The sequence below is a fragment of the Suncus etruscus genome, chromosome 5 (genome assembly GCF_024139225.1).
Source record: "Suncus etruscus isolate mSunEtr1 chromosome 5, mSunEtr1.pri.cur, whole genome shotgun sequence".
In the NCBI taxonomy this organism is placed as follows: Eukaryota; Metazoa; Chordata; class Mammalia; order Eulipotyphla; family Soricidae; genus Suncus; species Suncus etruscus.
Window position 1 is genome coordinate 37,211,381 of NC_064852.1, and position 26,148 is coordinate 37,237,528.

General features: G+C 31.9%; 1 protein-coding gene across 1 annotated transcript in view; it reads right to left on the bottom strand.

The window, feature by feature from the left end:
- Nucleotides 1-26,148, bottom strand: part of LRP1B (LDL receptor related protein 1B) — a 1,191,264-nt gene that overhangs the window by 468,878 nt on the left and 696,238 nt on the right.

A 26,148-nucleotide genomic window follows, 5' to 3' on the forward strand; every position in this document is an offset into this window, starting at 1 on the left:
AAGATTGAGTTGGTCATCAACATTGAGGTGGGCTCAACGGAAGAGTAATTAGGATTTATGGGGAATGACTGTGAGTACACAGTGATGGGTGTGGTGGTGTTAGAATTACATGTATAAGAATTTATCATTAACAGTATTTTAAATCACATAATCTAAGCTAAATCTAAAAAAATTGTTTAGTCTGTAGTGGTGTATACTTACTAAATCATCAATTTGAAAATATCTATTAATAAATTAGGCCCATAATTTGTGGATGTTTTTAATTATAAAATATGACTTCTGTCATCAATATCTTCTCTCTGTCTCATTATAGATTTCATACTTTTAGTGGCTCACAATATACAGAGTTTTTTCTTATTTAAAAGAACACTCATTTTGGTACCATCTCATGTCCATCTCACTCTTAGGAACAAAAAAACTCAACACAAGAATTCCTTCCTCACAACTATATTCATTTCAGTGCTATTTATAATATCCAAACTCTGGAAACAACCAAGATGCCCTTCAACAGATGAATAGCTAAAGAAACTGTGGTACATATACACAATAGAATATTATGCAGCCATCAGGAGAGATGAAGTCATAAAATTTTCCTATACATGGATGGACATGGAAACTATTATGCTGAGTGAAATAAGTCAGAAGGAGAGAGATAGACACAGAATAGTCTCACGTATCTATGGGTTTTAAGAAAAATAAAAGACATTATTTTAATAATGCCCAGAGATGAGAGCCGGGATGACAGGCTCACGATATGAAGCTCACCTCAAGGAGTGGTGAGTGCAGTTAGAACACCAACAAGTACCATGACAATGTTTTTTTTTTTTTTTTTTTTTTTTTTTTTTTTGGTTTTTGGGCCACACCCGTTTGACGCTCAGGGGTTACTCCTGGCTATGTGCTCAGAAATCGCCCCTGGCTTGGGGGGGGCCATATGGGATGCCGGGGGATCGAACCGCGGTCCTTCCTTGGCTAGCGCTTGCAAGGCAGACACCTTACCTCCAGCGCCACCTACCCGGCCCCACCATGACAATGTTAATGAGTGAGAGAAGTAGAATGTCTGTCTCTAATTGGATAGGGTGGGGAGGAGGGAGATCTGAGGCATTGGTGTTTTGAATGTTGTACTGTTGAAGGGGGTGTTCTTTGTATGACTGAAACCCAACTACAATCATATTTGTAATCATGGTGCTTAAATAAAACATTATAAAAACCCTCATTTTCAATAAAAATATTTCAAATTAAGGCAATTTATTACAGTTTAGGTAATATTCTGGCAATAGTTTAAGTTTATAGTATTTGGGTTCAAAGTTAATGCACATCACTGTCATAAATTGTCATGAGTCAATTCCACTGTATCTATGCAATTTCTGTAAATTAATTTATCAAGAATACAATTAAAAATTGATACACTATAATATTGCAGATTTGGAGTGATGTTTTTGTTTGCTTTTATCTGGGATAAGATTTTAATGAAGAAAAATAATTTTAGTTGATTCTACTATCCCACTGTTCATGATCTATCTAAAATCATTTATCTTCAATCCATGTCTGAATCACAGTACAATCCTTTTTTTTTTCCATACCTACTGGTGCTCAGGGTTACTCCTGGCTCTATGCTCAGAAATGACTCCCGGAAAGCTTGGGGGACCTTGTGCTATGCCAGTATTGAATTCTTGTCAGCCGTATGAAGCCAAATGTCTTTCTGGCTGTGCTAACTTTCCAATACAGTTCTTTAGTAGATCACTTTAATTTGATCCTTTGCTCCCAGGAAGCTGGCTTTTAATGAAATTTTTAGGCATGTCTTGTAATATGTTTGTATTCTTTACATGAGTTTATTTTTAAATTTTATATACATTTATAATCTTTGAGTTAATAATAATTTCCCCATTGGTTATTAAATGTGTAAATTATGTACCTAAAATACTACTGTGAAAGATATGTAAGCCAATATGGTCAAAATAAAAAGTATATATAATAAAAAAATAAGAGAAAATAAAATAAGAGAAAAAAGAAAAACTATGTAAATTAAATTTGTCCACTTTTAGCAAACTTGGAATTTTATCTTATTATATATTATTCTCAGTTGAATCTATTTTGTGTATCTTTTTTTTCTCTCTTATTGTCTCAATTTTAGTTGTTCATTCCATTGATTTCCAGATTTTTTAGCAAAGGGATATTTTATTGACGTTTTACAATAAAAGGCATACACATTTTTGGGGGGTGGGGTTTATTTGGGGTCACATCCGAGCGCTCAGGGACTACTCCTGGCTCTACACTCAGAAATCGAGCCTGGCAGGCTTGGGGGACCATATAGGATGCCGGAATTCGAATCACCGTCCTTCTGAAGTAAGGTAAAGGCCTTACCTACCGCTGTGCTGTCTCTCCAGCCCCAGATATACACATTTTAATATGCAAAATAATGTTATGAACAAATGATCATAGACTACAGGTGTATGTATACTACAGGAAATAACTAGGAAAAAATTTCAAATATTCAAGAAAACATTGAAATAATGACTTTACATGCTTTTTGTTCTAACCCATAAAATAAATTTTATTAGAATGGGTAATATAGATGCTTTCTTTGTACATAAACAATGCTGGTTCAGTATCCGCACCACATATAGTCTTCTAAGCACCACTAAGAGTGATCCCTGAGCACAGAGTCAATATAAAACCTTAAACACTCAAATAAAAACCAAAAAAAAAATGCTAGTTTGACCCTTAAGCTTCTAAAAGTTACATAATTTATATATAAGAAATCTTAGTTTGTTCTCAGCAGAACATTGTCTTAACAGACACTGACAGAGGCTACCCCAGAGAACAGAGAATAAACAATAAGAATTATTGGCTCAAATTTGACTCATATTTTTAAATTGTGGTTTATATGTTAATGGATGATCAATTGTAATATTTAACATTAGTAAATACAATAGTGCAGTATATAATTTATAAATAATCTATAACTAAGTAAATAGTACTTCAAGTAACATTTCTTTCTTTTATAATTAACATGTTGTACTCTAAAAAGATAAAATAAATTGTTGGTTCAATTACTAATGACAAATCTATGTTTTAAAATATTTTATTGAAATAATATTTAATCAACATTTCTTACTTGCAATATTACTTAACATCACTAGATCAATAACCCTTAACAGCCTACCCACATGAAAAAAAATTTCAAGATAGAAAAGTATTGAGTCATTTTTATTCAATGTGTAAAAGAAAATGTCATATTCCAGGGTTAGTTTAGCAGTTTAGGGAAAAAATAGATAATTGGTATAACCTGCCCAAATTCAGATTACCTGTAAAAAATATGGAAAATGTTACTTTTCTGTGTAGATACTCACAATGCAAAACATTACAAGTAAAGATAATGTTGTGAAATTTTATGCAGACTACATGTTTTTAAGAACTGACCCAAGACTTCATTTCAACCAAGCTATGCCTTTCTGTTATAAGAAACAAGGTTGCAGCTAAATTATATCAAAATTTTTCATACTTTAAGTGATAGTATTTTAGTGGAAACATAAGGAACAGTCCTCTAGTTGTAAAATATTAAGAGAGCTAAATTTATGTGCATGAAATGTAATATATGAAATAAGACTTACTACTACTTTATTATTTTTTTTTGTTCTTTTTGGGCCACAACTGGTGATGCTTAGGGGTTACTCCTGGCTATGCACTCAGAAATCGCTCCTGGCTTGCAGGACCATATGGGATGCAGGGGATCGAACCACAGTCTGACCTAGATTTGCACATCCAAGGCAAATGCCTAACTCCTTGTGCCATAGCTCAGGCCCTATTTCTTAAAGACTGGATAGCATTTGAATGAGGACAGTGGAGAAAATAATTTACTTAAATATAGCATAAAATAATAAAGAATTAAATAAAGTTGTGTTTGGAGAGGAGAGAGGCAAGATCATTTTAGAGAGATCAGTGAGCAAAAACTCATGGCAGCCAGTTCTGAAAATGTTGGATTTCTGGTTAGGCATATGAAATAGATGAAATTTTCTATTCTTTTACATTTTGAAAACACTTCTTCAAACATTTTGCAGGTTAACAAGGTCCCAAGTTCCTAATATTACATATTAAAAGGGTTTCAATAATAAAGTGCTAATGAATTGCATTTGTTTCCCTCATTTGGAGAAAGGCAAATCAATACAAACACTAATGGGCAATTTTCTTACAGCAAAAAATCACTAAGAACTCTCTCCTTGAGAGTAAATAAAATAGAATTTGCAGACTTCAAATGTTCTTATATACTTTAATGCCCTTAAGCAACATTGTTATGAAACCTTAGAAAAAAATGAACATTCTCTTTTAAATTACTCTCTTATCAAGTAAAAATATATATCTGTCTAGATTTTGTGTCTTGAATGGAATTTGCATTAAATATACTCATTATAAAAGTGATTCCATTTTTAAATTTTGATCTGATTTCTCTCTGGGTTACAGAGAGAAATTTCACATTTTCTGAAGATTTTCTGAAGCTTTAGTTGTTTCTCCCTCTCTCTTTCTCTTATAAAAAGTCCATTATGCTTCATTCCATGGGTATTAAGTTAGTTTTCACATACTTGAGTGTCTAATTCTGACTTTCAGAAAATATCGCATTTCTAAAATGTGTTGTTATATTCTTACATTACCATAGTATAAAAGGATATATAGTAACTCCAAGGAGAAGCTATTTTCAATTTATTCTGTTTTAGAATTCCACTGGAAAGCTGTAAGCCTGAGACAGCATACTGAATCATACCTACAGGGGACACTCACTCAAATACTCTTTTTCTCTAGAACATCAACTTTTTTCAACACTATCATTCTATTTTGTTTTTATTTTTGAATTAGAAAAAGAAAAAATTATGTTTGTCAGGTTTCTATAATAAATGTCAGTTCTCTAAATCAGACAAAAGATGAGATAGTCATCTTAAATAAAAGCTTCATCAGAAAATATTTCTAAGCCCATTTTGCCAGTGCTTTGGTAAAACTAACATGATACGTTATTTAAATTTGTTTTTTTTTGAAGAGAAATACAGAAGATAGATAAAGATTTTAACAAATTGCTCTAACTTATTTTCTTAATTTTCTAAGACATGGACAAGTTGCTTATTCTTTCTACTGTTTCACAACATGAAATAAGAAAACTATCAGCTTTAAGTATGAAAAATATTTACTACTTGGTACATTGTTGCAAAGGCCTTTGGATTGGTCCTCATATTGCCTTCTAATATATGTCTCTCTATTGGTTCCTTTGGTTTACATGTTAAAAAGATGTTTCCCCATTGTCTATTTATTTGGCTTTATCACCTTTTCCTCGGGGGTGGGCTTTATTTTTCCCAATAAAAACTACTTTGGAGGCCTGGAGGAGAAGGAACCATGTTGTTTCATGGTTCCACGTGGTGGAACGACTGGCTTGTAGGTGAATAGCTTACTGGGTGAGTTTCTGGCCTGCTATTCCTTCCCAACTGTGTGTGGATTATTTCCTGAGTTGGAATTACTGTTGGACCTGCATCTCTTTTCCTACCCAGACTTGGGGCATGGGGATTCTTCTTCCTTTCTGGGCATTGGGACTGAGTATGAGAAGTATGAGGAGTCTGAGAAGAGATTTTAATTAAATCAACTAACTATAAATTAATATAAAAATGAAAATGTATTAAACTAAATTTTTATTGTTATATATTTCTTAAGTTCCTTTCACAATCAAATCACAAAACTCACTATTTCATAGTACATAATAATCAGGTTTATCAAGAAGATACACTGATGGTCAACGAACATGAAAATGCTCCTTGTCTCTTGTGATTAATAGTTGATATCATAAAAAATAAACACATGTTAGCTAAGGATGGAAGAAAACAGAAGACATACTTTGTTGGTAGTAAAGCAAACTAGTCTAACTGTTAAGAGAAATGCACAGAAAAATCTTGAAATATTAGAAATAGGTCTTCTTTATGTTTTTCAAGCTACACTGAGGTGTCAATATTCAATGAATATAGAAACATAATTTCTAAAAACAAGATATGTATTCCTAAGTCATAACAACTCTACTTAAAATAGTCAAGATTGTATAATAATTCAGGTATTTAATGGCATGTCAGTGTATAAAAACCTTTGATCATAAATTCAGTGGTATACTTCTTAGACATAAGAGAACATAACAAGATTATGTTAGCAAGCTAACAGTGTCATCAGTGGAAATAGAAAAATTTAGAAAAAGGAAACACATTTCAGATGATTTCACTTAGCTGTAGAATATAAAGAAACAAAACAATGTATGGATCAAATATAGACAAAACAAAACAAAATAAATCCTTGAATTTTATCAAAAGAATAGTGGCTACCCAAGATAAAGGGAAGTGTAGAAAAATAAAAGAGTTGAAGAGATTCAGTAGAAAATTATGGAGGTATACTTTAATTGTAGATGTGTTTAGCAACATGCAATTGAATGGTGTGAAACTATTTCCAAGGCAACATGATTCGATCCAATGTTGCCTTTAAAATAATCTATAGAGAATATATGTTGGCAGTTTCTGTTCAAAATAGAAGATATACTTGTAGTCAGAGGGATATTACATAGGTTATCACATTTAACTTGCATATATATCAAAATTGTTCTACCCCAGCACCACACACAGTCTCTATGTACAATCAAGCATTGAACAAAGAGTAAGAGAAGAAAGGAAGTTGAAGTAGGAAAATGTAGAAGAGTATGAGAAGAGATTTTAATTAAATCAACTAAATATAAATAAATATAAACATGAAAATGTATTAAACTAAATTGTTATTGTTATTTATTTCTTAAGTTCCTTTCACAATCAAAAGCATTTATTTGAATATACAGCAAAATGTTTTATGTTCAGAAAGATAAAGATTAATTTTTTAATTTGTTTTGTTTGGAGGCCATACTAGTTGGTGCTCAGGGCTTATTCCTGGCCCATCAGAGATCAATCCTGGAGGGTTCAGGAGACCACATGTGGCACCAGGGATCAAATACATGTTAGCCACATGCAAGGTAAATACCCTACTAATTGGTAATATGGCTCCAGCTTAAAGATAATATTTCTACCTTAAAAGCTACTAACTAATTACCCAAGCTAAAGTCAACAACAAAAGAATCAAGAGACTCAAACCACAACAGGCTAAACAAAAAATAGATCTGTTACACTGCTAGACCAGGAGGATAAGGGTGGAGGTATGGAATGCATGCAGGGAACTCTGGTGGAGGGAGGTCAACAATGGTGATGGGAATGGCCCTAATTAAGTGTCATTATATGCCTGAAATACAACTATGAAGACTTGCAATTTACAATGGTCTCAATAAAAATTTTTTAAAAATTTTAAAAAAGCTACTATTATTAAGGAAGATCTGTTCTGATATTTACATTAAATTACTATTGTTTAGGGTCCAAAGACATAATTCAATGAATATGGTTCTGATTTGCACCATACGAAACTGGGTTTAATTCCTATACCCCATATAGTTATACAATTCCACTAGGAATAATACCTGAGCAGAACACCCAAAGTAAGCCCTGAACTTCAACACAAGCATTCCACCCCCAAATTAATAGATAAATTAATATAAATAAATTATAAGTTCATTTTATTTAAAGGTAAGCACGATTCTTAATTTCAATAAAGGAAACATCAGTTTTCCTTTTCTAAAGACTTTTAGACAAGCAATAAAAATTCCATGCTGCCTATCTTGAAAGCATAGTTATTTTCTATTTTCAATTTACCATCATTGAATCACGACTAACATGCTACTAAATGTGTTTTGCCTTCATTTTAAAGATAAGACATATTTATTTTTGTAAACAATGTTTGCTACAACAAATACTAAATATGAAATTATTAAAATACTTTTATTAAAGCTCAATATATTTTAGTAAATAAAAGGTCATGATGCCTCCTCAAAACTTTTAGAGAATTAATTACTCTCTGAACGTACATATATTTCCTATTTATTGCAAGGACATTTTTATTCTTATTATTTTTTAATTCTACATATTCTAGAATAATACATTATAATACATAATACACATATTGCATTATAATGCATATACATTATAATACTATATATTGTATATATTCTAAAATACTACATTATGCTACAATGTCAGTTGTTTATCAATATGCATTGGGAGAATATTAAAGGAAGAGTGTAAATTTTCTTTGCAAATTCAGAAACCATTTTATTTTGTCTTTGCTCTATAAGATAAATAACTAAAGGGTCAAGCATGGTCATAAAACTACATTTCAGTTGATAAGAAGACAACACACCATATCATTCAAATTAGAAAACAGAAATATATCTTTCATTCACCTTATCATCCACTTCAGAAAATCATATAATAAACATTAAATACTGCTTATTTTTAATTCTTTTTTAAAACAAGATCTGATTCTAGAGCTTCAATTATATTAATGTCATTTAAATTCTATGTTCTTTATTTTTTATTGTTTTGGTACCATACTCTATGAAGGCGTTAAGGGCTTATTGAGGGCTCTACTATCGGAGATAACTACTGGTGGTGATCATATACTCACATGGTGTGCTTGAGTAGACTGTGATTGGCTAAGTGCTAGTTAGTCATCTTACAGTACTATTTCACTCCCCCCTCAAATCTAATAATTATTATAGGCACATAAATAGTATCATTTCTATTAAAATTTGGGAAATTTGTAAATAAAATATCTTTTATTGAACTAAGATTATAGAAATAATTTCATAAAGGAGAAATATTTTATTGATAATTTTGTCATGCAAACAAATGTAAAATGAATGATAGAAACATAATTTAACCATTAACAGAAAAAGCAGTTGAGAAAATTCAAATTTTAAGCTAGAAACACATTCATAGTATCTTAGAAGTTTAATTTTAAAAATTCTCGTTACATCTACTCAACTGTAGGTCAGGAACAAGACTGGATGAAAATTTCTCTCCATATCTATTTTATATACTAATAAAACTGTAATCAGGGGTAATTAGACAACAATTAAAAGAAAACTACTACAGTGTGTAAGATAAGAATAAATAATTCTATTTGTAAATGACACAGAATACTTAAAGAACCCACCAAAAAACTGGTAAAATATATATATTTAATGTGGCAGGCTCACAAATAAATTGCACAAATATTATATTCCTAGATTCAAATAAACTACAATAAGGGGCTGGAGAGATAGCCTGGAGGTAGGGTGCTTGCCTTTCATGCAGAAGGTCATTGGTTCGAATTCTGCCATCCCATATGGTCCCCTGAGCCTGCCAGGAGCAATTTCTGAAAGTACAGCCAGGAGTAACCCCTGAGCACTGCCTGGTGTGATCCAAAAACAAAAAACAAAAACAAAACAAAAAAAGAACTACAATAAAATAAAATAAAATAAAATTTTTTCCTAAATATTAAGAAAAATAATTGGGGCCGGAGAGATAGCACAGCGGTAAGGTGGTTGCCTTAGACGCAGAAGGACAGTGGTTCAAATCCCGGCATCCCATATGGTATCCAAGCAAGCCAGGAGCGATTTCCGAGCGTGGAGCCAGGAGGCACCCCTGAACGTTGCCCGGTGTGACCCAAAAACGAAATTTAAAAAAAAAGAAAAAAGAAAAATAATTACAGGGTCTAGAGATAGCACATCAATTTGCATAACAAAAGCAAGATGTTAGAAAGACAAAAAAGAAATAGGGCTGAAGCATTAGCAGAACAGCTAGAATGTTTGCTTTGCACGCTGCTGATGTGAGTTTGATGTTAGGCATCAATATGCAGATGTTTCCTGGATTCTACTAGGAGTAACATCTGAGTGAAGAACCAGGAGTAACCCCTGAACACTGCTGTGTGTGACCCACCCAAAATAAAGCAACCAAAATACAAACAAAATGCCATAAATGACAAAGAAGTGAAATGAAAAACCATGATAATAAATGAATAAAAGTAATATGATGTAAGTGATTATCTCACCTAAGAGGTATACTAATTAAACAATACATCTCAAATATCTAGCAATATGTTTAAAGGTAGAATAAAAGTAAAAATTTCTACAAACCCATATTAACCAAGTAGATAATATAGTTTTGAGAAAGAAATAAAGATGGGATCAATTCCTTTTATATTATACTACATCAATTAAAATATTGTGAATTGATAAAATAAAATTCAGATCTAGGAAATTAACTTTATATAAACCTTTATTTTAAAACATTAATTTATTTTTAAAAATATTAAAAATATTTATTTATTTTAAAAAAGTATTTTGAAGTCACATCTGGCTGTGCTCAGGCCTTATTCCTGGCTCTGAACTCAGACCATTCCTGTCAGGTTCTGGGGTTCATATAAGATTCTGAGAATCAGGGGCCGGAGAGATAGCAAAGCGGCGTTTGCCTTGCAAGCAGCCGATCCAGGACCTAAGGTTGTTGGTTCGAATCCCGGTGTGGCATATGGTCCCCCGAAACTGCCAGGAGCAGATAGCCAGAAGTAACCTCTAAGCACCGCTGGGTGTGGCCCCAAAACAAAAACAAAAACAAGCAAACAAAAAACGACAAAAGATTCTGAGAATCAAACTCGGGTCAGCCATGTGCAAGGAAAGAACCCTATCAGGAATACTCTCACTTTGGTCCACATATATAAAATTTTACTTTATTGTAAAGAAACCAGGCCGTACAATGAAGAAAGCCAAATGGTAATGGAAAATCCTGTAGGTACTCCCAAAAGAATGAAGATGAATTAAATGGACTGAGAAAATGTATTTATGTCAGATATTTTATAATACATAAAAGTAAACAAAGGGATATGTTCCATAATAACAGTATTAGAGGTGTCTTTGTAAGCTATATGGATTATAATAGAAAATCTCAAGCTAAAATAAATTAAAGTACATCAAGTTAAAGAATATTTAACTGAATTTTTAGAAAATTAAAAATAATTATCAGACAATGAAATCAGAAAAACTGATAATAAAGAAAACAAAAATTCTCAAGTATCCATTAAATACTGTGTTAGTTACAAAGCAAGGAAATGGAAATGTATAAAAATAATATAAGACTTTTTTATAATAAGTTAAATGTGAACCTTTGATGGGTTCAGTGATTTTTTACATGCTGATAAATGTGAAACTAAACCCCGAAATATCAAACAATGGCAAATAAATTACACATAATTTAGTTTTTCTTTTACAGTGAAATGGTATATAATTCAAGCAAAATGACAAATTATTGAGTGAGGAAAAAAGAACATTATATATCTGATCAGGGACAAATATTTCAGTCAAAAAGAACTAATTGAACATAACATCAATAACAATAATTAAAAATGCAAATTCAAAGTAATGAATCGAAAACTTGACACAAGGAAACAGATGGCCCATAGATGCCTTAAATATTTTTATCATTTATTTATTTATTGAAATATGTTAGATAAAATTATTAAGGGGCTAATCACATATTTTCCATGTGGTAGTTTTTATCCCTGACACAGCACGGTTTCCAGAGCATTACTAGGAACAATTTCTGAATACTATTGGGAGTAGTCCCTGAGAATGGATGCAATGACCCAAAAAACAATATCAAGCACAAAAACTTTATCATCACCAGACAATACTACAGTTTAATTAAGATTTATCCTTGCATGTGGCTGACTGTTTTGATCCTACTTGGTCCCTTCGGGAATTACCAGGTATATTCACCAGGGCTTTTTGGAGGGAGTGCAGGTACCCTATCACCCCAAAATGCCATATTTGAACTAGGCCAGCTCCAGCTTCATAGACTCATCTTTTCTCCAATAAGATGTGAATTAAGCTGTGAAACATCATGGACACACCAGCCTTGTAGCAGAAAGCTGGTCATCTCAGGAGGAGATGGTGAACTAGGCCTCTGCTTTGCTGAAACCAGGCCTGCTGCCTCACCCAGAATCACCATTTTCCCGATGGCTCTGCCTCATCACACCACTAGAATATCCTCTGGGACACCAATCTGATCAAATTTTCGGTATGTTGGTTTTTGTATTGTATAACAGGACTATTTGAAGAGCTTGTGATCAGCACCTCCCCCACCTCCCTTCTTCCTGGAGGTCTAAAAGTCTCATATCAGTAATAATATTTTAAAATTCTGGGACAAATTATTTTGTTTGGTACTGAGATCCTTATAGGAACACATCAATTTAATAGCATGAACAGCTAAGAACAAGAGCTTACTAAAACTGCCATTTTATTAATGACTTTATTTGAGATACAATAATTTTTATAAATGTACTTTCTACTGTAATTTTTCTTTCATTTTATACTTTCTAATCTTTCTTTTGTATTTTTCCCTTATTTTTAAATATCTTTATTTTCACTTACCTCAAATCAAATGTATTATGATCGCTACATCAACTATGTGCTAAATTTACTTTAAATAAAGTAAAAAATAAAGAAAATAAATGGTTTATTTGCTCCAATTAGATGAAAAAAATTTGTCTTCATTTGTAAGAGGTGACTAGATACAGCCTTCATTATATGATTCACTTTACTTTTTTGAGGAGTGACCACCAACAGTGGTACTCAATAGGCTATTTAGGTCTCTGTGCTTGGGGTCACTATCAATCCTCAGAGGACCACTTAGAACAAAGAACTGAACCATATGCTCAGTTTGGTGAGTTATTGGTCTGGCCCCACAATTCTTTTTACTTTTTAAAAGTATATGTTTAAAAGTTTCTATGATAAAAATAGCTAATTATTCCAAGAGTTTGAAAATAATTTCTTAATTTAATTATTATCCATCTCCGAAATTTTAAGACAAAAAGTACATAACAAAGGTATCTTTATAATCATTAACTTATTTGAATTATGGCATAATTTCTATATAGAAAATTTAGAAATGCCATGTTTCACTAAAATTTACCCATTCTAAACTATATTAACATTTGTTCTCTCTCTTGGAATTCAAATTGATTAATGCATACTATGCATATATCTTTAAATATACATAAAGATAATTTTATCCTACAGTATGTGTTTTATGATGTCAATTATTTTAGCCAAATTGTTCAAAGTTTATCCATAGAGCTAAGTAATAAAAACCATTCACAAAAAATTGTGTTCAAGTAATCCGAAAGTTTTATTGATAAAAGTTACAAACTAGAAATATAGTCAAAGATGAAGATCGAGTGATTGTTATGGCATAGTTACACAAAAATAATAAAAATAATTGATTATTTACTGAGACACTAAGGCTCTAAATAAACTCAAAAATGCTATTCAAATTGAAAAAGTATCAGGCACAAAATACCATGTAACTACAGGAAAATGAAGATATTATTGAATAAAGTCCTCAGGTTCAAACACCTGGAGAGATGTGGGTCTGAAAGCGAATGGGAATCTGGAGAATAATACACTCACACATGCATGGTAAATGGATTTTCAGGAGTTCCCACACGTTTTCCCTTTGCCCTAAGAAGCAGCAAGCTCTGTAGAGGTCTGGAAATGCAAGAGAGCATTTTCCTCCCAACCTGAGTATTTAATCTGAGGAAAATGACCACACCTGGAGATGGGACCAGGTGGTGCAAACACCAATCTAAAGTACTACATTCAAAGATGTTTCCAACCAATGAGTAACTAGGCATATACTGAATGAGATAGAATCAGATCAATCCTAGTAATCTCACAAACATGTCTACAAAAGAAGTTTTTACTATAAGAACATAAAAAATAGAGAATAGAGAGACCTGAGAGTGTTTGCACATTCAATTTATGTTTCATAATACTCGCATATTGATAGAAAATGATGACAATTTTATTAACTTAGTTGTTCCTTTATTTTGGTTATGGCTTTATTCCTGGCAGTGATCTTGTGACTATATTCAGTAATCACTCCTGATGGGTTCAAGGTACATATGGGATGTCAGAAATGGAACCGGGGTCAGCTTGGTGCAAGGCAAGAGCCTTACCCAATGTACTATCACTGCCACCCCTAGAGTAGTTCTTAAAGGCTGGAGTAAGTGTATAAACACCTGCTCTGTCATGACAGATGGTAGAAGGATCATAATGATGAGAATAAAAGCACATATTGTCAAATAGATTAAGCATAAAACTCACCAAAACTTCCATAAGAAGCTGCAGAAACTACAACATTTACCAAGAAAGATCAAACATCATTATAGATATCTTATTGGTGGGGTTTGTAATTGGGAACAGGTAACAAAGTTTTTACAAAATTATGACTCATTGGTGATTCTGTTCTATTCACAAGATGTACACAAAGATCATTTCATGGCTCTAATGTTTATCTTTAACATTTTTATGCTTGGTAGATGAACCTCTGTATGATAATATTTAACTCAAAATAATAGACAGAATTTTGGTAAAGGCCAATAGGGCATGTTCAATTGACCCTTTATTCTCCTCTTCTGACAATAGCAATGAAGATAGTAAAAGTATTACACCTCTCAGAAAGAAATAAAGATCATTGAAGGCTATTAGTATCATCATAAATTCAAGATTTAGGAGTAAAGATTTATGTCCTGTGTACAATAAAAGATTCAAAAGTGGTGTGTATAAAGGAGCATTTCCTCTTCACTAATCTATTTTGAGAAAAGAACATGGTATTATATTTATGCATTTCAGCTGAAACAAAAGGTAAATATGGTATATTTTATGTTTATCAAATCTTTCTACTAAAACATACACTTAAATGTCTTTTCTATGATTAATTATGTTTGAGTAATGTTTTATTTTTCATAAATATCACTTGGTAATTAGTGAAACAATGTTGATTACTTGTAGCTATGGAAGTTATAAGTGTAACTGAGGAGTTAGTAAAAGGGCTTTATAAAGAGTTCTTTCTCAATAGCTTATTGATAATTGTCCTGTCTTTTTATCTCTATTTGCTATTTTCTTTTTTTATAAGCAAAGCCATTTAAATTTACTTTTTATTTCCTCTTTTATATAGCTTTTAGCTAGAATTTTTTGGACTTACTAATACAAATATTTTAATTTTACTGTTTATTTTAAATTGTGACTCCCAAAACAACCACATTTAAAGATACAGCTGAATGAATTCAACATACAAATTTTGATAGATGCATAAATATATATGGACATATAACCCAGTTTTGTTTATTTTTAGTACTGAAAATATAAATGAATGAAGCGAAAAAAAAATCAAATTTCAAACTTTCTAAGTACAGGAAGTTGCCTTGCAGCAATTAACATTATGTTAAATGATAGTTATTTTTCAAGTCAGTTGTATGCAAGGCAAGCACTTTACCCATTGCACTGTTTTATTAGTTCCAATAAGTTTTTCTTTAAAAATACATTGAATATTAATAATTATAGCTAAATGCCTATTAAGACATGCTGTAAACTTTGGAATTATAAAAATATGAGAGAAAAAGAAAGAATATATTGCTAGTTTGTTCTCTTTATTAATATAATCAAATATTTTAATGCATCATGTTTTAGCTATTGGAATATAATTTGGCAAGCATCAACATATTTCAATGATAATATTTAATAAATTACTGTGTTTAATATGTATGAGTTTTATTTTACACTATACGTTACATCGTTATTTAAAGGACCACCTATATATTAATGGGTATTTACATGGGTAGAAAATTTGCTCTGAAACAATAATTTTAAGGCAACATGAGTGCCTGAAGCCATAAAAGCATCATTACATAAATGTGGTTACTAGAATAAAAAATCAAAAGCTAATTTTGGATGAGACAAACACAAACTTAGTCTTTTGGAGTGAAGCTTCCTATGACTAATCTAGTTAACTGGAATGAATCCTAGAATGTGAAAGATACTTGCTCAAATTATTTTGTTTACATAGTGTTCATTTTTTAACTGATGATAGCTTATTAATATTTGATCCTGAAGGGAAGTGAAATTTATACATTGTTTTTCAAGATATTCAATATGATAGGCTATAATTTGTATCTCTGAAACTACTCTCAAAGAACTTGCTAGCCACATTCATGTTCATGTTTTATCTTTGGTTATAGACCTGCAAGAAACAACATCAAAATACTTGGAATAACAATGTATATTTATGTATTTTTTTACCTCAAAGATACTTCTCAATTTGAGATTAAATATGGACTAGAAATCTTCACCATTAAAAAGCACAAAAATTATTTTGATTCTGGTGATTCTCAGACCAACTTTGAAAACATAGCTCTGGGGGCCGGCGAGGTGGGGCTAGAGGTAAGGTGTCTGCGTTGCAAGTGCTAGCCAAGGAAAGGACCATGGTTCGATCCCCAGATGTCCCATATGGTTCCCCCCAAGCCAGGGGCAATTTCTGAGCTTGTAGCCAGGAATAACCCCTGAGCATCAAACGGGTGTGGCCCGAAAAACCAAAAAAAAAAACAAAACAAAAAACAAAAAACATAGCTCTGGCTTAATTAAATTCTGCTTTTTCTGCACCAATGCTAACCAGGTACTTAATTTCTGGAATAGCTTGGTGAATCTCTACATTTAACATTCAGGAAAAATATTGTTTATTTTAGTTTGTTTTCTTATACTGTAGACCACTTCCTTACTCTGGTTTATTCTGACAAAAATTAAGAAGCATCAAAATTTTAAATTATTCATTGTATTAAAAGGACATAAAACTCAAAATAAGTTATTCTCCTGTTAAAGACTAATTTTCCTTTTGAGGTACACTAATTATGTTAAAATAAAGGTGAGAAATTTTTGATAACAGAAAGAAAATTATTTTCTGTTATAAATATTTGGATATGTCACAAATTAAGTCCAAGTTTTGTGATTTTTCTTTGAATGTTAAAAAGAGTGACTATGAAGAGTGGGACTAAAGTACTCTTTAGCAATGAAGACCCTAAGTTTCATTCTCAGCACCAGTTGGCCGTCAAACACTACTGAATATTACTTTGGTGGTTTCCGCATAGCATAAGTTAGACTCAAACCGTCAAGTCTTGGAAATTTCATCCAAATACTTTCAGTAGAGATTTTGTGTCCCTTAAGCACTTCTGGGAGATTACTCCCAAAATTAATGTGGAGGAAAGAAAGTGTGTGGTGTATATATGACATCTTTATAACTTTGCTCTTTCCTGGAGCCACTCCTAGTTCTGCAGCCAGGAATCAATCTGTATGTAAACGGGAGACAATATGGGATGCTGTGTTTCCAACCCGAATCAGGCCGTGCCACATGCCTTCTGATTTACTATATCTCTGTATTCAGTAAAAAGCTTATATTTGTTGTTGTTTTCTGTTTGTTTACTTAGGGGAACACCTGGCATGCTCGGAGTTACACCAGATTCTGCATTCAGGAATTACCCCTGATGGTGCTGGTGGAACACTACCCACTGTACTATCACTCTGGACCCCCAATAATGTATTATAAAACAGATGTTTAACTTCTCCAATACTTTAGTTTCCTCATTAGTAATACAACTTGCTGACATGGTTTTATAAATATTGGAAGGAAAATATAAATAGGACATTTGAAACAGTGATTGATATATAGTTCATATGCATCAAGTATTCACTTTTATTTATGAAAAATTTAGGCAAATTGGAAGTGTGAATGTCGCTCAGAATGCTGAAAAAGGGTTAGCTTCAAACACTAACTATCTGGATTCTATCATATACAGCACAAAACAAAGGAGAAACAGTCAAAACAATAGTATAATAAAATAAGTGTTTAAATCATTTCATAATAAACTATGAAATTTTCAGCAATATCTAAAGGAAATGTTGAAAGTGATATATTTAAAAGTAACAGACTCTACCAAGAGTGTAAATAATAAATTATTGTATTATGTTAGGCTTTATTTAAGTAGTTATTAAACACCACTTTAGAACATTATTTTGTAGAAGTAGAACACAAAACATGGACTCTTAGTCCTTTGAGCTATCTCCCCAGTCTCAATATTGCATCTTTTAGACACAACAGTGGTGTTTAGGGATTATTCCGTGCTCTATGATTGTAGATCACTATTGGTTGGCTTATGTCCATTTACTCAATATTTTTTAAAGGAAAAAAAGGGGGATAAATATTTAGGACAACAATTCTTAAATCCTAAGATTTATCTACCTTCCTAACTAATTTTCTATATGACATATTACATTGTTGCTATAGTAATCATGCTGTACATTATACACATAATATTTTAAGGACATACATAACACACACATATATATTTTGACCACATTCCTCTAATAAAATCATTGTTACCTCTAATAACCTCAAGTCTGGTTTTTCCCATGAGTTTTTATTTTTAAGCTCTACATTTGAATTTGTGCAGTATTTTATTTATATCTGACTTACAAATATTTCACTTATCAAAGTGCCTCTGAATTTCACCCATGTAGCAGCAATAGTGATTCCTTTGTTTTTTTTATTACATTTTTGGTATATGTTAAATCTACAAATTTTTATTAATTTAAGCATTAATAGAGACATGTACTTTTAGTCTTGTATACTATAAATAATGTAGCTACAAAAATTAAAATGTAGATATTTTTCAACTTAGCACTACCATTTTCTTGTGATATATTATCAGAAATGGAATTACCATATCTTAGTATATATTTTGAACTTCATCAAATTTGTTCCATTCCATGAATTTTTATTTTCCTAAACTCAGATGTTCCTTATTTCCATTTTCTCTGACCTCTCATTCAAGGCACGAGTCATTTTATAATTTGAAGTAGAAAAAACATTTATCTGTGACCCACTTCTTTGTGAAGATATTTATCTTACATACTATCTTACATTCATAAAGACTAAAATAAATAAATAAATCATATGATTTACTAGAACAAATATGTTATAGTAGAAAGATAATTGTTCTTAAAAATAGGAGAGAATTTGATGTCTATTCTAGTACTACATATATATAACTATGAATAAAGAATTTAACTGATAATTACATCATACATTCAAAAATAAGAATAAAACTCATCTCATATGTTTGTTGTAAGGTTATGAGATATCTGGCAAATATATTCCACCCTTGTATTAGTCTAATTTATATAGCTGAAAACATTTTAGAGATAATGGGATTAATTGATGATTTTCTGATTAAAGAAATTGCCAATTTGACAAAACTCTTTTATTCTTTTCTAATATCACCATATAACTTTATAAATTCTTACCTCACAACTTATATAATTGGAAAAATGATTAAAATTATAAATAATAACTTTTCTATAAACAAAACATAAGACAACATATTTTAAAATATTTCAAACATTTACTAATAAAGCAATATATCTGTAACAAATTACTTAATAAGTAAGTTATATTTTATGTAAAATACAATTACAATTTTTCTAAAAAGAAGACTATCTGGGCTTTTTCCTAATTATTTTTTTGACTGAAATAATTAAAACGAATACAGTTTCAACCATATATGAAAAATTTCAGTGCTCTCAGTCATGATAATAAACTGGAAATAATGAAAGTCTGTTCTACAAGGTTACCTTGCAGTGAATTCAGTATTTTATTACTTCAAATTCACAAATGTGCACAGAGAAACCATGCTTTTTGTCTAAATCTGAACATTTAATTTTTCACAATATTTGTATGAAGGCAGACTGTGCATCGTGATGACTTGTTCATATTTCAATCAGATTTTCATCAGCATTATGCAGAATCAAGTCATTTTATGTAACAGAATAGAAGGAAAGAATGTTGGCTTTACGTTCAAGGTAAAACTGCACTTATTATAGCAAAGGGAAAATCTAGTTTAGCAAGAACCCAAAAAAAATCAAAACCCTGCTTTTGCCTTTTGAACTTTCTGATTTTAAAAAAAGTAAATCCAATTAGCTGAACTTTCTATATGAAAGAATATGAAAACATTGGAAGTAAAGGAAACAAACTAATAAGCAAACAAAAAGACATTAAATTCAGAATCAATGTACTGGTATCTATCTCTAGTTTTGTTAAAGTTGTGCATCACTGAGAAAGTCACTTGACCTCTTTGAATTTTTGTGTCAATTATGAGGCACTACAAACTTCCAAAGCATAGTGACTCCAATAGTCACTAATAAGACTTCAATTACCGGCAGTATTTTTATAAGCAGCTTCCCCAACTTTGATATCTCTATATGGCTTTACTTCAGTTGTGGTGGGCAGAGGGCTGAAATGTAATCATATATAATTCACTCTCTTAAATACCTACAAAAAAACTCAGACAAGCTAGGACCGCATGTTATAGTTCATTAGTTACTTCTTTGTTTCTTTGAAGTCTGTAGGATACTCATTTTGGAACCATCTTCTTTCTATTATATGAAAATGAATACTTTAAATAAGATCACCTCTAAAGACTTATCTCAGAATCTTGTCAGTCTCTGATTAGTAGAGACAGAAATAACTTGAAAGTGGGTTGCATAGCATAGTTAACCATAAGAATAAAGCACTTCAGAGAATAAATAACTACAGAAGAGTGTAAAGCACCTACATTAGCAAATGACCACATTTTTTAGTATTGATGATCATGCTACAGTGCAAATGAAAGACTATTTTCAAAATGTGAAATTTCCAAGTCTTAGGGAATATAAATAGTAGCCTCAGTCTTTTTGCTCTTTTTAACCAGAGAATTGTTATCACAATTTATTTACAGCTTAAGCATGAGATAAGCTATCAAGAGTTGTCAATACATTACTACTACTCTGATTTTAAAAAGTCCTTTGAGCATTTCTTACACATTTCAGTACATTATCATTCCACAAGGAAACATGAGTCACAACATCTTACTTATTTTACATGCCCTTTCTTTTTCCTGATTACTCAGCTGACACTGACTAAAGGATAAGCAGTAAAAAATGACTTAAGCAAGATATATCATTTTTACATTAGGAAATATGATACAAGTATGACAAATTCTCCAAATAGCAAATAAAAGGATATCAACCATTAGGTGATTTGTAAAAATATTTTTCTTAATTTTTTATTTTTGTATGACACTTATTGATATCAATATTTTGTATTCTATATATACAAACTATATTTATGCATGCCAAATATATAATGATTCTTTTCAATAAGTATATGTCTTCCATCTCTAAGGGAGTTTACTAAAGAAAATATAAAAATTAGCTGTTCCGGAGCTAGAGCGATAGCACAGTGAGAGGGCATTTGTCTTGCATATGGTTGACCTAGGATGGACCTGGGTTCTATCCCTAGTATCCAATATGGTCCCCTGAGCCAGGAGTGATTTCTAGTGCATAACAGGAGTAATCCCTAAACACCACCAGATGTGACTAAAAGACAAACAAAAAATAGCTGTTCTTTTTTTGTTCTAATAGAGTTAACTGCTTTGCCACTAAAGAAAATTTAAAACTATAAAGGATAAAGCTTATTAAAATATAGCATATGCAAAATCTCAAGCTTATAATTTATTCTTACTGAGGCATACACCAATTTCTCAAATTATGTTCAGTTTACTATGAAACTAGGCCTCCATTTGGTCACAAAATGAGAACACAAAATAACTGACACAAAGTCAAAAAATGTTTCAGAAAATTGAATCCACATTTCTGCTGCCTGCAAGAAACATAATTGAATAGTCAAAGAAAACACATACTTAGAGTCAAGGGCTGGAAAACAATTATTCAAGCAAAGATCACCCTTAAAAAGGTTCAAGTAGTCAAGTAATATCAGAAAACACAGACTTCATGAATAATAAGGTTTCAAAAACAGGGAATTCCACTTCTTAATAATCAAGGAATATGTACATCAAAAAAAATGACACTCCTAAACATATTACACCCAATGACAAACTAGCAAAACACTTATATAATCGCTAATAGACTTGAAGAAAAAAATCAATAGCAACACAATATTAATTGGAGACTTTAGCATGTTTGATGACTTTTTGATATAATAACCAGGCTAAAACTCAATAAGGATATAATTACTGGTTTGAAGAAAAAATAAAATAAATTAGTTGATATAGAAGAACTTTTACATTTTTAAAAAGCCAAAAAGTGCATTATTCTCCAGTGTACATAATACAATCTCCAAGATATGCCACCTCAAACATGCCTCCATAAAATCAAGAGGATAGGTATTGTATCTTCTCAGATTATCTGCACTTAAAATAAAGTGATTACAAACATAAACAGATAAATAACATTAATATATGGATATTAAAGAACTCACTACTGATCAACTAATGACACAGAGAAGAAATAAAAGTATTCTAGAAAATAAATAACAATAGGACATGAACTATCAGAATGTATGAGACACAACAAAAGCAATATTAAGGGGAAAAATTTACAGTTTTGCAAACATTTGTCAGGAAGATCTATATATTAACTTAATGACAGCTTTAGAAATTAAAAAATGAACAGAAAACTAGCTGAAAGGTGGCAGGAGGAAGAAAAATAAAACACAGAAGAAATTAACTTGAAACCCCAAAACAATCTAAGACAACAATTAAAGCAAGAGTTGGATATTTTAAAAATTAAATGATATCAGAGGCTGGAGCAATAGTGCAGTGGTAGGGTGTTTGCCTTGCATGGATCTGACTCACAAAGAGTGAGGTCCCTAATAAACTAATTCAAAAATGAAGGGGAAGATGTCAGAACAAATACCATATAAATTCAAAGGACAATCAGATACTATTTCTTGAATCTTTATACCATAAACTGGAACAATATACAAAAATGGGTAAATTAATAGACTCTTCTAACCTCAAATAGGTGATGATACAGATATTGTAGCAGTGGTTCTTAAACTATGGCCTGCAGGCCACATATTGTATTTGTATCTGTTTTGTTTCTTCATTGCAAAATAAGATATATGCAGTGTGCATAAGAATTTGTTCATAAATTTTGTTTTTACTATAGTCAGACCCTCCAATGATCTGAGGGACAGTGAAATGGCCCCCTGTTTAAAAAGTTTGAGGACCCCTGTAGAGTATAGATGTGGATTGCCTTTACACACCTAATACCCCCAAAACAAATACCTGGTCATAAACGAATTCACTAATAAACTTTTCAGAACCTCAAATAGGACCTATGGAAAACATGTCTGAACCTCATCAAGGAAACTGAAGGATCAGAAAAAGTCCAGGTTATTTGAAGCTAAGATGACTCTAATTCCAAAAGTAGTCAAAGATACTTCAAAAAATGATAGTTATAGGCCTATATTCTTGATAATCAAAGATGTAAATATACTCCACAAAGTACTAACAACTAGAATCCAACAATTTATCAAAAAAGGTTATATACCATGACCAATTAGTAGGTTTCATCCAAGAAAAACAAGAATGGTTTAAGATATGTAAATTAAACAGCATTATACACCATATTAGAAAAAGAAAACTAAAAATCATATGCTTATCTTAATAGATGTAGAGAAATCACAAGCTCCAGCACACATTCATGATTAAAACTCTCAACAAGATGAGAATTGAAGAACTTTCATCAATAATCAAAACTATTTACAATAAGCTCACAGGAAATAGTAAACTCAACGGGGAACATCTAAAAGGCTTTACCCTCAAATCAGGCACAAGATACAGTTGGCCAAATCTCACCAACTGTATTCAACATAGCATAGGATATGTTTGTCATAGCAATTAGGCAAGAAAAGATACCAGAGACATCAATATTGGAAAGGAAGTACTCAAGATTTTACTATCTGCAGTATACATGATAGTATAATTAGAAAAGCCTAAAATCTCAACAAAATCTTCTAGAAGCAATAGAGTATAATGACAGGCTACAAAATTAACATGCAAAAGCCCATGGCTTGCCTCTGTTTAAATATTTAAAGAGAAGAAAGAGACTTTACAAAAACTATCTCATTCACAATTGTGCCTCAGAAAATCAAATACCTCGGAATAAACTTTACTAAAGAGTTGAAATGTCTATGCAAAGAAAAATATAAAAACATTACTTCAGGAAATAATAAAGGCCACAAGGATATGAAAACACATACTTGGGAGGATTGACATAATTAAACTGGCAATAATCCACAAAGCATTATACAAATTAAATGTAGTTCTTATTATGATACCCATAAGTTTTTCAAAGAAATAGATCAAACAATTATAAAAATCAGATGGAACAGTACCCTACACAAATAGCTATCTAAATAAATCCTTTAGAAAAAGAAGAAGGAAGCATTATCCTTTACAACTACAAACGTTTTATTTACTACAAAGCAGTATCAATAAATTTACTACTAAAAATTAAAGTGGCATAATATTGGAATAAAGACAGAATCATATTAGTGGAATAAATTTAAATATCCCAAGACAGATCTCCAGAACCTCAGGTATACGATAAGTTATTTTTTGAAAAAGGTGAAAAGAATGTTACATGGATCAACAAAAGCCTCATCATAGTACCAGAGCGGTGACTCTAGAAGTAAGGCGTCTGCCTTTCAAGTCTAGGATGGACCACGGCGGTTTGATCCCCTGGCATCCCAGATGGTCCCCCAAGCCAGGAGTGATTTCTGAGTGCATAGCCAGGAGTAACCCCTGAGCATCACTGGGTGTGGCCCGAAAAACCAAAAAAAAAAAAAAAAAAAGCCTCATCAATATGTAGGGCTTGGAAAACAGGTCAGCTTCTTGCAAGAAATTGAACTCAGACTTTTCACACCATGCACAAAGGTCAAATCAAAAGACTTTGACATCAGTCCTGAAACCATAAGGTACATAGAGGAAAACATGACTAAAATCTTCCTGATATTGAAGCTAAAGGTATATTCAAGGATTAAGTAATACTAAAAAGCAAGTAGAAACAATAATAAACAAAATGATCTACATCAACCAAAAATATTTTGCATCTCAAAGGAAATACAAAGGAAAATACAAAGAATACAGAGATCTAGGGCCGGAGAGATAGTACAGTGTGACTCCACATCGGATTTACGTGTAATCATCTGCAACCCTCCCATTCCTGGGAGGGGTCTTGGGGAGATTATAAAAGGTTTGGCCTCAGGGGAAAAGGGGATTTTGCGGCATGGAGAGGTAGCAGGATCAGAGATAGCTGAGAGACAAGTATAATGCAGGGCTGAATAGATATACAACATAAAAGGTTATGAGATAAGCCGCACATGTTGGCCAGGGCAAATAAAGATGATATTACTGGAACCTGTCTGTGGACGATTTACTCGCCTCTACCTGAACCCAGATACCAGCTGGCTGGGGGTTGCAGAAACCAATGTTGCTTGGGACTGCAGAGAAAAGCCTCCATCACCATCGACCTCCATCCGGCTCCATCCTAAGGGTCTTCTTTATTATTTTAATCAATAGTAATGCTGTAGGGCATTTGCCTTGCATGCAGCTGATCCAGGACAGACAGTGGTTTGAATCCTGGCATTCCAGGATTAACTATATGTATCTAGAGCCTGCCAGGGGCAATTTCTGAGTGCAGAGCCTAGAGTAACACTTGAACATCACTGGGTGTGACCAAAAATCCAAATACCAAAAAAAAAAAAAATCCCATGGTATGAGAAAAAAATATTAACCCAAATCCCATTTATAAGGAGTTAATATAATATCTAAGATATACCAGACATAGTAGAGAGCTTAATGAGAAATAACATTGAACATCAAAAAAATGAGGACAAAAGATGAACATACATCTCCTCAAAGAAATATACATGATTCAAAGGTATATGAAAAATGCTCCACATTATTATTCTCAGGGAGATGCAAATAAAAACTACAAAGAAAAAAATTATCTCATAAACAGAGCCTGTCATACATCAAGAAGAACAAGATCAACCACAGAGACAGGGAGAAAAAGTCTATCATTCATTTCTGGTGGGAATGTAGACTGGTCCAGCCTTTTTGTAAAACAATATTTTTTATGAACCCAAGAGCACAATGCAGAAAAGGCATTTGTGCTTCTATATTCATTGCAATACTGTCACAATTGCAGAATCTGGGAAAAACCAAAGTGCCTGAGAAAAGATGAGTGGATAAAGAAACTGTGGTATATATTCCCAGTTAACAAAGAAATTGTACACAGCTGTTCAGAAAAATGAAATCATGAAATATGCTTTATACTTTGATGTATATGCAGAGTGTTATTCTGCTTGAAATGATTCAGAGGAAGACACATAGACATATAATGATCATACTTATTTTAATGTATAAAGAAAAAATAATACCCAAAGACAACAGAGACGAAGATGAGGAGGACTGGTTCGTGACAGGATGCTTAGCATAAAGATTGTGGGAGCT